Below are 13931 nucleotides of genomic sequence, written 5' to 3'. Positions count from 1 at the left end.
TCAGTTGTACAAAATTCTAAGAAGCTATTCATATTCATACAAGACAATATATGGAATGTTTAACAGGGTTCAGAATATCTAGTAACATCTTAGAGGACTTCGCATGTAGTAAACTGATAAAATCTGACCTGCAATTTATTTTTTAGCCTACTGAGATTTTGTAATAACAGCATTTATGTCAGCAGTGTATTTGTTATAGTCCTTTCTTAAGGCATAACTTTTTTTTGCCAGTAGAGTAGTAAAGGTCTGCACGTCGAGCCTTAAGGAGAACGTTTCATAAGTAAATAACCTTATAACTAAAAATTGGTTAGAAAGTTAATGTACATGTTCAAAGAAAGGCAAGCATAATTGTATGAATTTGTAAGATATGTGGATATGTCCACCAAACACAGTTTACAAGAAGTATGCAGTTGTTCCATTAAATATCTAGTTTATGCTACAGCTAGTGACTGCTTAAAGAAATATGTTTGAAAACAATGAGAAGCTCATATTGATTGTGAAACTGTTTTCTCTGCTTTGATGTTTTCCTAATTGCTTGGGTTTAGAATTAGCATGAATAACTATCCTTAGTTATTCCCTTCAGTCTTACAAATGCAGTATGTTGGAAAAACAAAACAAAAAAGTTCTTTGTATCATAGAACATTACATAATTGTAACAGGTTTCCAGCGAGTGCTGTGACATGTTTTAACTTGACTGATTGAGGGAATGTCAAAGTATGAACTTTTTGGTGCTTCTCAAAGGCACATTCAAATGAAGCAGAACTTTAGTAACTATATTAAAACATGAAGCAATGTATATTCTAAGGTTTGCACTGAGTTCTAAGGGACTTGATCAAGAAATAGAATGGGCCTATTTAATGTAAGTATTTTACTGATATAGTGCTGTAAGGGAGCACTATATTAATAAAATTAATATTGGATTAGGTAATTGCAGATTGTGTTTTTTTAATTGTATGTTTTTTAGATCTGTAACTCTCAGAAGGCTTCTGTTGAAATGTCAGAGTGAAAAGTGAGGGGCATTAGTAATAGTTTTAGCAGCAGGTTCCTTCTGTTAATTTTGTAAAGGTCAAATATTAAACGTCTATAGTTGTTTTGCACATCATGAAACCATGTAAAAGTAGTGACCAAGAGCAAATAGCTTTTCATTTCAGCTACTTTAACCACTGAAAATGTAAAAGAGTAATGCAGCTCTATTTAGAGGCACTGAGAGTCAGCTGGCCTTTCCACCATGATATGTTAAAAGTTCCTGTAAACCTGCCAACAGCTATTGAAACTATAGAAGTTGATATTCATTATCTTTTAGCATGATGATTGCACTTGACTGCTAGTTAACTGTGTTGATAAACCGTTCAAGACAGAGCATCGTGACTAAAATGTGGCATTAAAAGTGCTAGTAAAAACATTAGGAAAGCGACAGAGGCAGAGCACATCTGTCATTGCCACGCATATTACCCATAGCATTTCATGACAGTGATACAGCATAACTGCTATGGTTTTGCTAATACACTATACTGGGTTGCCAATAGTATTGTAATGTTGCATTAGTGTTTATTGGAATAATGGGCTAAATGTGTGACATGTTTAAAGATATGCATTATATATTAAATATTTCATGTATTGGAAAATTATGAGAAATTTAATAGTACTATTGGCAGCAAGATATCTCTCATAATTGCTAACTTAGCGACTATTTCTAGATAGGTGAACACACAGAAAATATGATCATCGGAAATGATAAGGCAAGCAAGAAAAACAACTTGTGAAAATATGATCATTGGAAATGATAAGGCAAGCAAGAAAAACAACTTGTGAAGTTCACCTGTCCAAACGTATGTTTTTACCTGTATCAGTGCAATAGAACAACCCCATTTCAAGGTCTAGGCATTACAAACATTCTTCATAAGGGTAACCAATGATCATTTTATTACTTAAATTTGTTCTGAACCTTACATCCCTTAAGGAAAAGTTGTTGCATCATTACCAGAAGAACCATAAAATTGGAATTTAAAGTAAAACAAGGCTACTATTATTCTAGACCATTATAACGGAAGCAAACATTTTCATAAATAATGCAGTTTTCAAAGTTTTTTTCTCAGTAAAAATCTTGCAGTTTGAGGATGCCATAAGTAATCTGAGATTTTAATCAATTTAATCAATGCCCCTTTATTTTATTGAGTGGGCACAGATGTAAACATCCTGTATTTTATAAGTTCATAGTTAGGTACTAGGCTAAGGGCCTAAGTAAGCCTAGACAACAAGGTTCCCTGGCTTACGCCACCCAAGAAAGTTATTTTCCTGTGCCACTGTCAAGTAGAGCCACAGAAGTGATCCCCAGGGTGTATTTCCTATTTCCCATCCACTCATCAAGATTTTTCTTGAGTGCTAATGAGGAACTTTGCTTAATATAGATGGGTAGCTTGTTCCAGAGTATGGGAAGTCTCTAGGACAGGAATTTATCCCTCCAGCATGTCCTGTTTATTGTGGTAACAAGGTTTAGGTTTTATAGCATGTAGCTCGGAGGAATCTGGATTTGTTTAGGTGTAGCATGTCCAATAGCTCTGGGTTTGACATAGCTTAATATGTTAGGCACAGATCACCTCGGACTAGGTGATATGCTGTGGAGTAAAGCTGGAGTTTTTTGAGACGGTCAGTATAGGGCATCTGTTTGAGGCCAGTAATCGTCTTTGTTAGGTACTTCTGTGGCCTTTCCAGCTGTTGCAGATGTCTTGTGAAGTACATTCCAAAAGGGGTGTTGTACTCTATAATGGGTCTAATGAGTGTCGAGTAGAGGGGAACAATGACCTCTTTTTTTCCTGGATGAGAACCCTTTTGTGATGAGGTGTGCCACGTAGAAGGACTTCCTGACTACTGTAGTGATGTGATTATCAAAGGAGAGACTACTGTCCACCTGGGTTCCAAGGTTTCTTATCACACATTCAGTGTTAAGTAGAATGCTGCCTATGTGGTAGTTCATGGGTACAGAGTTTTTACCAAAGGGGATGACAGTGCACTTTTTGGCATTGAGCTTGAGGCCATGGCTCTGACACCAGGCATCTGTCTCAGTGAGGCCCTTCTGTAGGATGTCCACATAATTTGGGGGCTTGACTATGGCTCCTAGTTTGCAGTCATCTGTGACCTTCTTTAGCCAAAGGCCTTCTGTGTTAGCCTGTATTTCAGAGAAGTAGATACCAAACTATATAACATTGTCTTATTTTTCTTTATTTTTCTCATACAATGTATTTTCTGTTACTTTTACTCTTGGGTTCCTTCTGTTACTTTTCAAAATTGTTTACTATGTTTTTATATTTCACATTACTTCATTTTTACCTTTCTATTTCCAAAATGTGTTTATATATCTGTTTAAACACTACCCACCATTTTGTCCAATTTTCATAAAATACTCTCATTGTCATATATACCTTCCATCATATGCTACATTCCTGTAATATTTACTTACATCCCTTGTTAACCATTTTGTTCATTTACCCTCTATGATTTCTTCATTGACACCTAACACAGGTCATATTGCTTTCTGATCTGAAATTTTTTCTCCCCCTACCTCACCTGCCACTTCATTCATGTCACCTTAGACATGTTTACTATCACATGTATATATATATGTGTGTGTATATATATATATATATATATATATATATATGTATATTTTTTTTTTTTTATTTTTTTTTTTTACTACTTCAGACATTTTTTCCAATGTGTTTGTATATGTATATATTACTATTACCCTCACAAAATTTCCATTTTTTTTCTCAAGTCATACATCATCACTCTTCCTGGTATCACATGCATTCAGTATTTTTACTTCATCTTTTCATATAAACATCCTTAATCCAGAACGTTTCATATCCTACTGACCATATAATCTTTTTCCCCATGCAGCTATATTTTTCCCTTGAGTAAAAACATCTTATCCAGTAAAGATAATGCATTCATCTTTTGCTTCTTACACCATCCAACAACCATTAAAACCCCTCACTTCGTTACTTATACTATTCACATTTTGTCCCAAAATATCTAAATCATCCTTTCCCCTCTTTTGCATCTTTTTTCTTCCTATTCTTTCCCTCTTTGAGTTGCCGTCTTCCTCTTCTTTACTTGCCAACCCAGTATACTCATTTTCTGTTTATATCTAAATCTCTTCTTCCATTATTCATTCCCCTTTCTTCTTCACTTGCATCATCCATTTAATTTTCTTCCTGACTATTGTTGTGCAAATGTTGTCTTTCCCATATCTCAATTTCTTTATGTAACCTTTCTTTTTCCATTGCTGGACATTCAGACAAAAATGTGAGACTCATTACACTCACTACAAAAGTGCTTACATTTATTAGTAGTGTGGACCTCCTCCCCATATTGCCAACATCCTCTTGTACATTCCTGAACCAAATGTTTTTCACCCTCGTAATAGAAGAAGGCCTTTAGTTGGCCCCACAGTTGCTCTTTTCCTGTTCACTTATATATTTTTAAATATATTGTAGTTTTCTATCATGCGTATCTAGCGTAGCCCACACTTCCTATTCCCCCTGCCTATTTGTTTCTCTTATAATATATTTTCTTTGTCGTGCACTTTGTCACATTTTTCTTTTCAGAAAAAAAAGTTCCAAATTCAATTTTCTCCATTTCTGGACTTCTGAATTTCACAGTCTGTTTTAACTGCAAGCCAAAGGATATACATTATTTCTTTTTTTCCAATTTCACCTATAATCTTTTCTGGGCATGAAAAGGTTTAAAAAGTTACTTCACAGAAATCTTTTGAACCAAGTATATCAAAGCTCTTACATTTGTTAAAGTAAATCGTAATGGTAATATAGTACTGTTACAACTATCAATATATCACTGTTTTGTTCTTATACTTAACATTGGCCTTTTTTTCTGAAACTGCTGCCATTCTGCTCTTGTCAAACACTTCTCACATACTTCATTTCTGCATCCACAATACCCTATTGCAGAGATCTGTTCTTAATACTGATTACTCTGTCAGCCAAACATGCCTCTCTTCTTTCAGCTCCTGTAATTTGCTTCTTTACTATGTTACCAGCTTCATTATCTGACTTATCTTGTAATACTTGATCTATCACAGCACTCCAGCTTACCTCTTCTCCTTCATTTGGTTCTTCTTCCTTCACTGAATTCTCCAACACTTGTGTATCCAAACCTCAGTTCTCCCAACTCCATAACTAGGATTTCATCTCTCTGATTCTCACTCCAAAAGTTTTCCAGCAGCAATGTTTACTCCTTCCTCAATTTTGGAATTCTCCAAGCACCAGTGGCAGCCTTCTAGCACTAGCTAGTGCTGGAAAAGAATAGAGGACATTCCCCCATGTCCTGTCCAAGTTTTTCCTAGTAGTATAAATGCCACCTCTAGTCACCCTGAAAAGTGGCCAGACTAACCCAGTCAACAAAACATAGATAAAATAAAAATAAAGTTCTGTTGTAGGTGAAGCACTTCAGGCCCAAGTAGACATCAAGTTTGGTTTGTGAGGTTTTTCTTAGTGTGTCTCCATGTGCCATTGATACAAATCTGTGTGATACGTATTTATTTGCTATTTGTTGACCAGGATAGTCCAAGTGGACTATTGCCCTTTTTCAGTGGAGGCCCAGGGAGAAAAGCTCCACAAGTATGTATAAATCAGTAATACAAAAGTTCCAAGTAGAATTAATAATAAATTACATAACAAAGTAAGTAATACATTAATTGGCTCCAGATGAGTTTAGGTAGACAATTTAGCAATAAATCAAGAGTATTTAGACAGTTAATCACATACTTCACTATTTATCATTACTTTATACTTAAAGCTAGAGAGATAGTAAAAACATACTTTTTGTATATGGAGTGGAAGGGCCTTCACGTGAGGATATTGAAAAGACAGTACAGTATCATTTAAAAGTTATAAGCATGATACAAGGATTGTTGGAAGTTTTAGAAAGAGTAGTTAGGAAAGGATAGCAGATAAAAAGGGGGTTAACATGAAAGGCTGGAGCTAAGTGAGAGAGTGAAGGAAGGAGGGAAGTAGTGATGAGTAATAGGGGATTTATGTTGGCAGAGAGGGGAGTATGAACTGGGGTCAGAGGTAGTAGTAAGGTATGGGGAGCAGGGAATAAAGAATCTTAGTAGGGTGATTACAGTGGCAAGTCCTGATGCTAGCTAGATGTTTTTTGTGATATATTGAAATGTTTTTCATGGCTGATGCTTCTATTTGACAGGGGAAGTTTGTTTCAGGAGAGTAAAGGGAAGTAGCTATGTAGGTTTTGACAAAATGTACTTTTACGTTTGTAGATTTGTAAAAGATTTTGGTCAGTGTTTCTAAGAGTCTTAGGGGGATGATAGAGAGATGTAAGAGAGAATATCTCAGAAAAGAACGATTTGTTATCAAGGATAGAATGTATGATTTTTACTTGAAAGAGAATTAATTGTTGTGGAAATTCTAACCAATTTAAGGTGCTTAGTGAAAGACAGTGGTGAGATTTAATGGGCTGTTTGGCATCAAATCTAGCAACTTTATTGTAGGCTGTTTTAAGTTCTTAATAGAGTGGCCTGGAGGTTGGTCTGGATTTGAGAGCTATAAATGAGGCATGGGAGGAGGTATGCTTAAGTGAGAGTGATTTTTGACTCATTGGTAAAATATTTTTTACTTCTGTATAATAGTCCAAGCTTTTGAGTTTTCTTACTGCAACTGTAAATATGAAGGTCAAATTTGAGTTGGTCATGTATGAGGATCCAAAGTAATTTTGTATTAGATTCTACTATGAAAATAGTTTTGTTAAGGGAAGTGACAGTGAAGGAGGATTTGAAGAGGTTCAGTGATTTAGGTAGAAATAGGAGGAGTTTAGTTTTACAAGGATTTAAGTTCAGCTGGTTACTAGATGGCCAGTTTTCAATTGATTCAAATGATTTCTGGGTTAGGTCAGTGAGGTTATCGGCAATGGTGATGACTGTGGTGGAGTCGTCCACGTATTGTATAAGAGATGATTGTGGACAGGATGTATGCAGGAGGTTGGTAAAGATGTTGAATAGTACTGCACCAAGTATTGTTCCTTGAGGTATTTCCATCTTGATGGGGAGTGCGGTTGAGAGCCATTTAACTGATTGGTGTTTGTAAGGTAGCTGGCAAACCAGGAGATTGCTAAGCTTGACAGATTAAGGGCAAGAGAGTTTGGTCATAAGCAGGGGGTGGGAGACCGTGTTGAATGCTTTGGAGAGAGCAAAAAAATAGGCAGGATACAAGTTTGTTGTTGTGCCTAGTTAGTGAGATAGTATTAGTGAAAGAGATGATGGCGGTGGAGGTACCTACTATGTTTGGGGAGAAAGCCATGTTGTGTGGGGGTAAGCAAGTTTTCTTGTACTAAGTAGTTCAGGATTTTTTTGCATACACATTTCTCCAAAATATTGGAGAGAGGAGGTATAATTGCAATCAGCCTGAAATTAGAGAGTTATATGATGTTACCACCTTTGTAAATGGGTAAGGTATAGAACTGTTTCCAAATAGATGGTACTTTGGATTCCATTATTGAAAGGTTGATAAGGAGAGAGAGAGAGAGAGGAAGTGCTAGGGAGTTAAAATATATATGTGCTTGATTGTTAGTAATTATAAGAATGTGAAAATGAGAAACCTGGCTTGTTTTATAGGGCTGACAAAAGTTAAAGTATTGCAGAATATGGGGAATCTCGCAGAACAAGAAGAGATGCAACTGCAGAATGCTGAAGAGAAAACAAAGGAGTGTCTGGGTAGTATGCATGAGTTTAGAAAGATTGCTGTTAAGCAACTGTTTTTGATAACTCCAGAACACAAAAATGTTTAGCACAAAAATTTAAGCAACAGAAAATAGAAAGAGTTGTCACCAAACTTAGGAAGCCTATAACAAGAAAAATAACCAGAGATTCCGTAGAAGTATTCGAGATATCAAGAAAGAGCCAAATGGAAATATTTATGAAAGTAGGTCAAGGTAACAGGTAGATGAGGCCCCACGATTAACAGTTAAGATAAAAGGAATGAGATAAAAGCAGTGATGAATAATCAGTGAGCAGGGAAGTCTCTAGGATCAGATGGTATTCCTGTGAAAGTTAGGAGAGAAGAAAGGGTAAAGATCTGGAAGGTTTTGTTTAACCATATTTTAAAAAAAGGAAAGAACCAACATCTTGGAAAAAAGCTGTGGTGACTGTAATACCTAAAGATGAAAAAGTCCCATCAGACTCAGCTTCATAGACACCTATTTTACTTTTAACCCATGATTACAAAGTGTTTATGCAAAGGTGTTGCTAAAATTAGTAGATTTGGATAAATGTGGTTTTGTGGAGGGGAGGCAAACATCTGACAGCATTCATAGAACAATGATGATCTAGAGGGAAGGAGGATGTAAGAAAATACCAGTATTATTGGTGGGTCTTGAAGCAGTGAAAATATTTAACAGAGTAAGCTTGTATTTTATGAGTAGGATAGTGGAAGTATTTGCATTCTCTGATAAAATAATTTTAATTAGGATATATTAGCGATTGGAGGCATGAATTGGGAGGGTTCCTGTCTGATAATTTGTGTCTGAACAAAGGAACGAGGCCTCTTTCCCTTTTGTTATTTTCTTTATGTTTAGAACCATTGACAAAGAAAATAAGAGACTCATAAATTCAAGGGTATAATTTGTATTGTAATCAAGAAAAGTTAGCTTTATTACCAGATATTTTTTGTACCTGATAAATCCAGAAAATGACTGTTGTGGAACATTTTGAGACAGTTTCAGATGTTTTCAGGATATAAAATTAATGAAGATAAAACAAAGGCTATAACTGTAAATTATGTACCCACACATGAACTGGTTCAGCAATACCCATATATATGGGGACATGATAAGATTAACTATTTAGGAGTATGAATTAAATAAAATCTGTTGTGGCAGCTAAGGATATGTGGGAAGAGACTAAACAAAAGATAATACAAAAACTAAGAAACTGGAAGCTCTTGTTTATGGATATGGATAATAAGATACATGCAGTGAAAATGTTTTAATCCCTTTAGTTTTATGTTCAGGTCAGGCCTATTTTTATCAACCAGAGAAGTTCTGGAAAATAATAGAGTTGAAGAAATGTATCTGGGAGGGGAAGATGGCAATGGTTAATTGGGATATGTTGATCCTTCCAACAGAACAATGTGGTTTAGGAGTAACTGATTTGAAAGGATATTTTAGAGCTACCCGATTAAGGCTCATGTACATAACACAAGCACAAAGTTGTAATTCAAAGTGGAAAGGGATGATGATTAAATGGGGACATTCAAGAAGTAAGAAGAGAGTGGGATGATGGATGCAGATCCTTAAGGAGAATAAGAGCCATACAAAATATTATATTTACAGAGTAGCAGAAAGTATTCCAAGAACTAAGCCAGCATGAATATGGAAAAAAGAGATTTTATCAATAGGGATGACTACAAGTAGGGGTACAGACAATAGGCAAGAGGAGCTGGAGTTTACTCAAGAATACCTTGGCAAAAGAACCAAGGTATTGGGAAGAAATAACTAGAGAGGGAAAGGTAATAAAATGGAATGAGGCCAAGAAGCCATTTGGACTACATGTTTGGAGACTGCCTTCCTGCTAGGGATTAATATCAGAGTATAGGCAAATAAAGGGATAGGGGATCCTAAGTGAAAAGTCTGCTCTTGTGGAGTTTTTAGTTGAATCTAGAACAGAAGTTGTTGTTAAAAATGGATAAGTAGTAGGGCATATAAACTATTACACAATAACTATATGAATCAATCAGAGATTAGAAAAGATTGGGAAGAGAGACTGGATAAGCAATTTGTAAGGAAACAGTGAGAGGACATATGTATGCCCCCTAAGTATTAAGTGTTTGCATAGGTATTTTTATACCCTAAGTAGACTCCAAAAGATTTTTTCCTCAGGTTGATGGCAACTGATGGAGGTGTGATGGGGAAAAAGAGGTAACTGAGAAATGAGTTGGCAGAATTTAAAAATTCTGTAGAGAGTACTCTGTCAGAAATACTGGATAAGCAAATGGATATACCTAAGGAAATTATTCATTTGAGTTGGGACACAGGCTTTAAGTTGCTTAGACATAGTAAGGCCATGTTAAATTTAGAGATGAGATAAAAGATCTAGAAGAGGGGTCTTTTGAAAAGAGGAGCAGCAGATTATGTAGAAATAAATGGAAATTGTGGGAACAATACATGCATAGCAATTTTCTGGAGGAAAAGTGGGGTTTAAGGGAAGGCAGGAATTTAGCAATTTATGTGATGTTGGACTGATAATATGTGATGAATAATGTATGCAACTCCCTGTGTTTACAAAACAAAATCCTTCAAAAGTCAGCTAAATAAAGTGTAGTATGTACTGTTCTTATCTGACTGCTGGTCAGATTCACATGAGAAATTCTTCCTAAATAAGTATTTTACAGAAAAAGCAAAATTGCAGCCTCCAAACACTTTGTTATGAATGAGTTGCTTTTCTTCAAGACTACCTCCAGCTCAGCTAGCTAAGTAAGGAACATGCCTATCTGTTTTTGAAATTCTGACCACGTGATATAACACAGAAAGTATAATATGCATGACAAAATAATACATTTTATACCACAGAGACATAAAATGAATTTTATCCTCCACCCACCTACACACACACACACACAAGTTCCTGATTTGGGTTTGTTTTCTATTTCAAATCCAGCATGATAACAGTTCCGCTGAAAGTTATCTTTCCTTTATCTGTAAAGAAATAGGGGAAATAGAGAACACCATTCATTCAAAGTATTGAGAATATATGATTTCCATGATGTCCTTCCATGTTCTAAATGTTACTTTATGCTTTGAGTGCCACATTACCATGACATCTAAATTGTGAAGTATGTTCTGTGTGAATACATGTATAGAGTTCTTTTCAGTTCCTAGTGGTTCTCAACAATGTTTCCTTGGCTAATTTAGCCTGCTGGAGACTTCACAACAACAATCTGGGTACATATATCTGGCAGTTGCTTAACCCTGGAATACTTTTGGGCACAAATTTGAAAATTTGCCATACTCTTTGGTTTGACAGTACTAAAATTGTCAAATACATTATCCTGTGTAGTGAAATAATTCCTAATGTATTTCCAAACACACAAAGGCCAGCTGTTTATTTTTATTTATCACTACCTTTAAAAAGATAAATAAGAAACTGGAAGTAACTTTTCTTCCAGACAGGAAGTTGCAGAGTCATATTAATAAAGCCTCTTTTCACAGACTGTAGTAAAATACAAATGAGACCAGACTGCTATCAACCCAACCTAGATTCATGGCCAAAACTAGAATTAGCCGTTTAGATCTGAATCAGCTTTCATTGTTGCTGTGATTCATGATTTGTTAAACATGTTTAATCCTTTCAGTGTAATTTCACTAATTACTGCTGTAACTTTGTCTTTCAGGTAGTATACTGAATGTCTACCAAGTTATCCCTTACCTAACTCTATTTGTCTTTTTTTATTTTATTATATAAGCAGTTGTTTATATGGAGTGAATGCTAAAATATTGAAATTTGAATAAAAGGTGGTATTCATAGATCGAGGCTTTGCAGATGCATACTGGGAATCTGCAAATTGTGCAACAATGGATGTATTCAAATAAGTATGACATGGTGACACTGCTTTAAGAACGACCAGCACAGTTTCACAGATTTGTATTGGCATAAAGTGAAAAAAACTAAAGTGTTGTTTTATATATATATATATATATATATAATATATATATATATATATATATATATATATATATATATATATATATATGGAAGACAAACTGCATTGGTATAAAGTCATGAATGCTGTTATATGTTTTCATTAAAAAGTAGCAAGTGTGAGCTTGCACAGATCTCTCAAGAATTTCCATGAGATTTTAGGCTGAACTTGACTCCAAGACACTGACTCACAGCTTACCCAATCCATTTTAAAGATTTTATTCACTCAGTTGGCATACTTATATGGCTACCCTGTTATGGTTTTTATAAGGTTAATAAGGGAAGAAAATGGCATACCTGGAAGTAGGGGAGAAAGCAGACAAGGGAAACACAAAAGGAATACTAAAAATTTTGTGCAGGAGGTGGCGGCAGAGGATGGGTACTATGTTTATTTTGTTCAAGATAGAGACCCCCTTTTTTCATTATTTTTTTAAATAAGGGAATTCGGGAAAGGAAGAACAGATTGCGTCAGAGAGAGTGATGGGGATATGAGTTAAGGATTTCTTTTAAAAGACAAAAACAAAATACCGATAGGAATGATATGGTGAGCTGGACAGCAGGAGGGGGAGACAAAACATTAAATTGCTAGAGAGAGACAAAAGGCAATGTGAGAAAGATTGGGAAGCAGTCTCCACCCCAATTTGGAGAAACTGAACTATCCACCTGCCTTGATGCATCTGGGCAGGATAACCCCAATGGTGTTGGGGTTGAGCCCCTCCAGTGATTTGCTCATCAGAACCAACTGAGGCTGAGAGTCTTCTACCCACTGGGTGAACAATTGAAATGGGCACCAGCATCTCTCTATGACCTTCTCAGCTGCATCATCTAGCAAATCCTAAACCCTCTGGTCCTAGCTTAGCAGGCTATCACCTGCCAGGGGCCCCACAGGGGTTGATCTATCACCCCCACCCTGTGATGCAGTCCCCAGACAGGCAGAGGGGTATGGTTAACTGTCTCTCACCTTGGATGCTTGCAACTAGGCTGTACCAAGCATTCCTTGGCCTGCAGAAAAAAAAAAACTTAAAATGAAAGGCAAAAAAGTAGAGTGAAACTAAGACAGCAAATAGATTCATAAGTATTCAGTAGTGAATGCTCCTTTTTTTAATGACAGGCACATTATATTTCATTTTGGAATTTGAAATTGCTATTAAGCAATTTCATATTTTGCAATTGCTAATGCAATGAATGAATGGTAACAATTAGTAGTTACGACTCAAGTTTACTTCAGTTGGTATTACTGCATGTAGTGTAATATAATAAACTGTATTCATTTCTGCAATGAAATGTCAGAAACCATCTGCAAAGGAGGAGTGCATCAGTACATACTGAAACAGTCTGCCTTTGGGACAGGTGTACTCCAGCTTCCAAACTACTCATTGTTGACATACTACAATATCCTTCTACTTCTCTCTCACTATAATACAGCTGCATAAATCTCACTGCATGTGTGCACTGACCACTTTTGGATGCTGTGGGCATGACAGACTGGAAAGTTGAAATCTGCTGCTTAATTATGCTATTCAACTTTAGTTTAATGTTGTATATGTATTGATTATTTCCTTCTGTTGAGTATTTGTCATACTTATAAGGTTGTGACACCAGTCTGGCCACTTATACAGTACATTGTGTAAAATTTTGCCTTAACGGTAAATGTCCTTGCCTTCACTGTTGCAGTATTCCTTATGAATGGGATTCCCTGCTGTGAAGCCCTACATTTGGCCAGTTTACAAAAGTCTACCATTGCTTTAAGGTATGCTGAACATCACTTGTGCACTACTTCATAGGGTAGGACATAAAGGTGACATTCAGGCATACCATCCTCTGAACTGATTGCCCCAGTAGGAACAACGGTCCAAGGAAAACCAAGGAGAACCTGCACATCCAGGAAGGGGAAAAAGACCAGGGGGATAGAGGGAGGGGGTGAATACTGCAGCAGTGAAGGCAAGGACATCTACCGTTATGGTAAGATTTTATGCAAGTGTGTACTATCTTCTTGCCTTTACCTCTGAAGTATTCCTTATTAATGCGAGAGTGCAAAAGCTCAAGAAGAAACTTGTGAGGAGGAAGCAGCAGAGTCCTCCAAGAAGCCATGAAGAATGGCAGTAGCAAAACCAGCTCTAACTCTGGAAATGCCATCCAACTAGTAATGTTTGGTAAAGGTATGCACAGAAGTCCAGGTAGCAGCTTCAAGAATAGAATTAGCATT

At 36.2% G+C, this 13931-nt stretch overlaps 1 protein-coding gene across 1 annotated transcript in view; it reads left to right on the top strand.

Moving 5' to 3' along the window:
• The window catches only part of CPVL (carboxypeptidase vitellogenic like), a 1169046-nt gene extending 1168113 nt beyond the window's left edge, over nt 1-933 (top strand). Inside the window, exon 13 of the mRNA XM_044066818.1 lies at nt 1-933. This exon is cut by the window's left edge and continues 290 nt beyond it. The gene's annotated coding sequence lies outside the window, so the exon portion shown is untranslated.
• The last annotated feature ends 12998 nt before the right edge of the window (nt 934-13931 follow it).

The sequence above is a fragment of the Protopterus annectens genome, chromosome 3.part1 (assembly GCF_019279795.1).
Source record: "Protopterus annectens isolate FY-2018-M chromosome 3.part1, PAN1.0, whole genome shotgun sequence".
NCBI lineage: Eukaryota > Metazoa > Chordata > Ceratodontiformes > Protopteridae > Protopterus > Protopterus annectens.
Note: the sequence above shows the minus strand (reverse complement) of the source record. Positions and strands in the feature narration are given on the sequence as shown.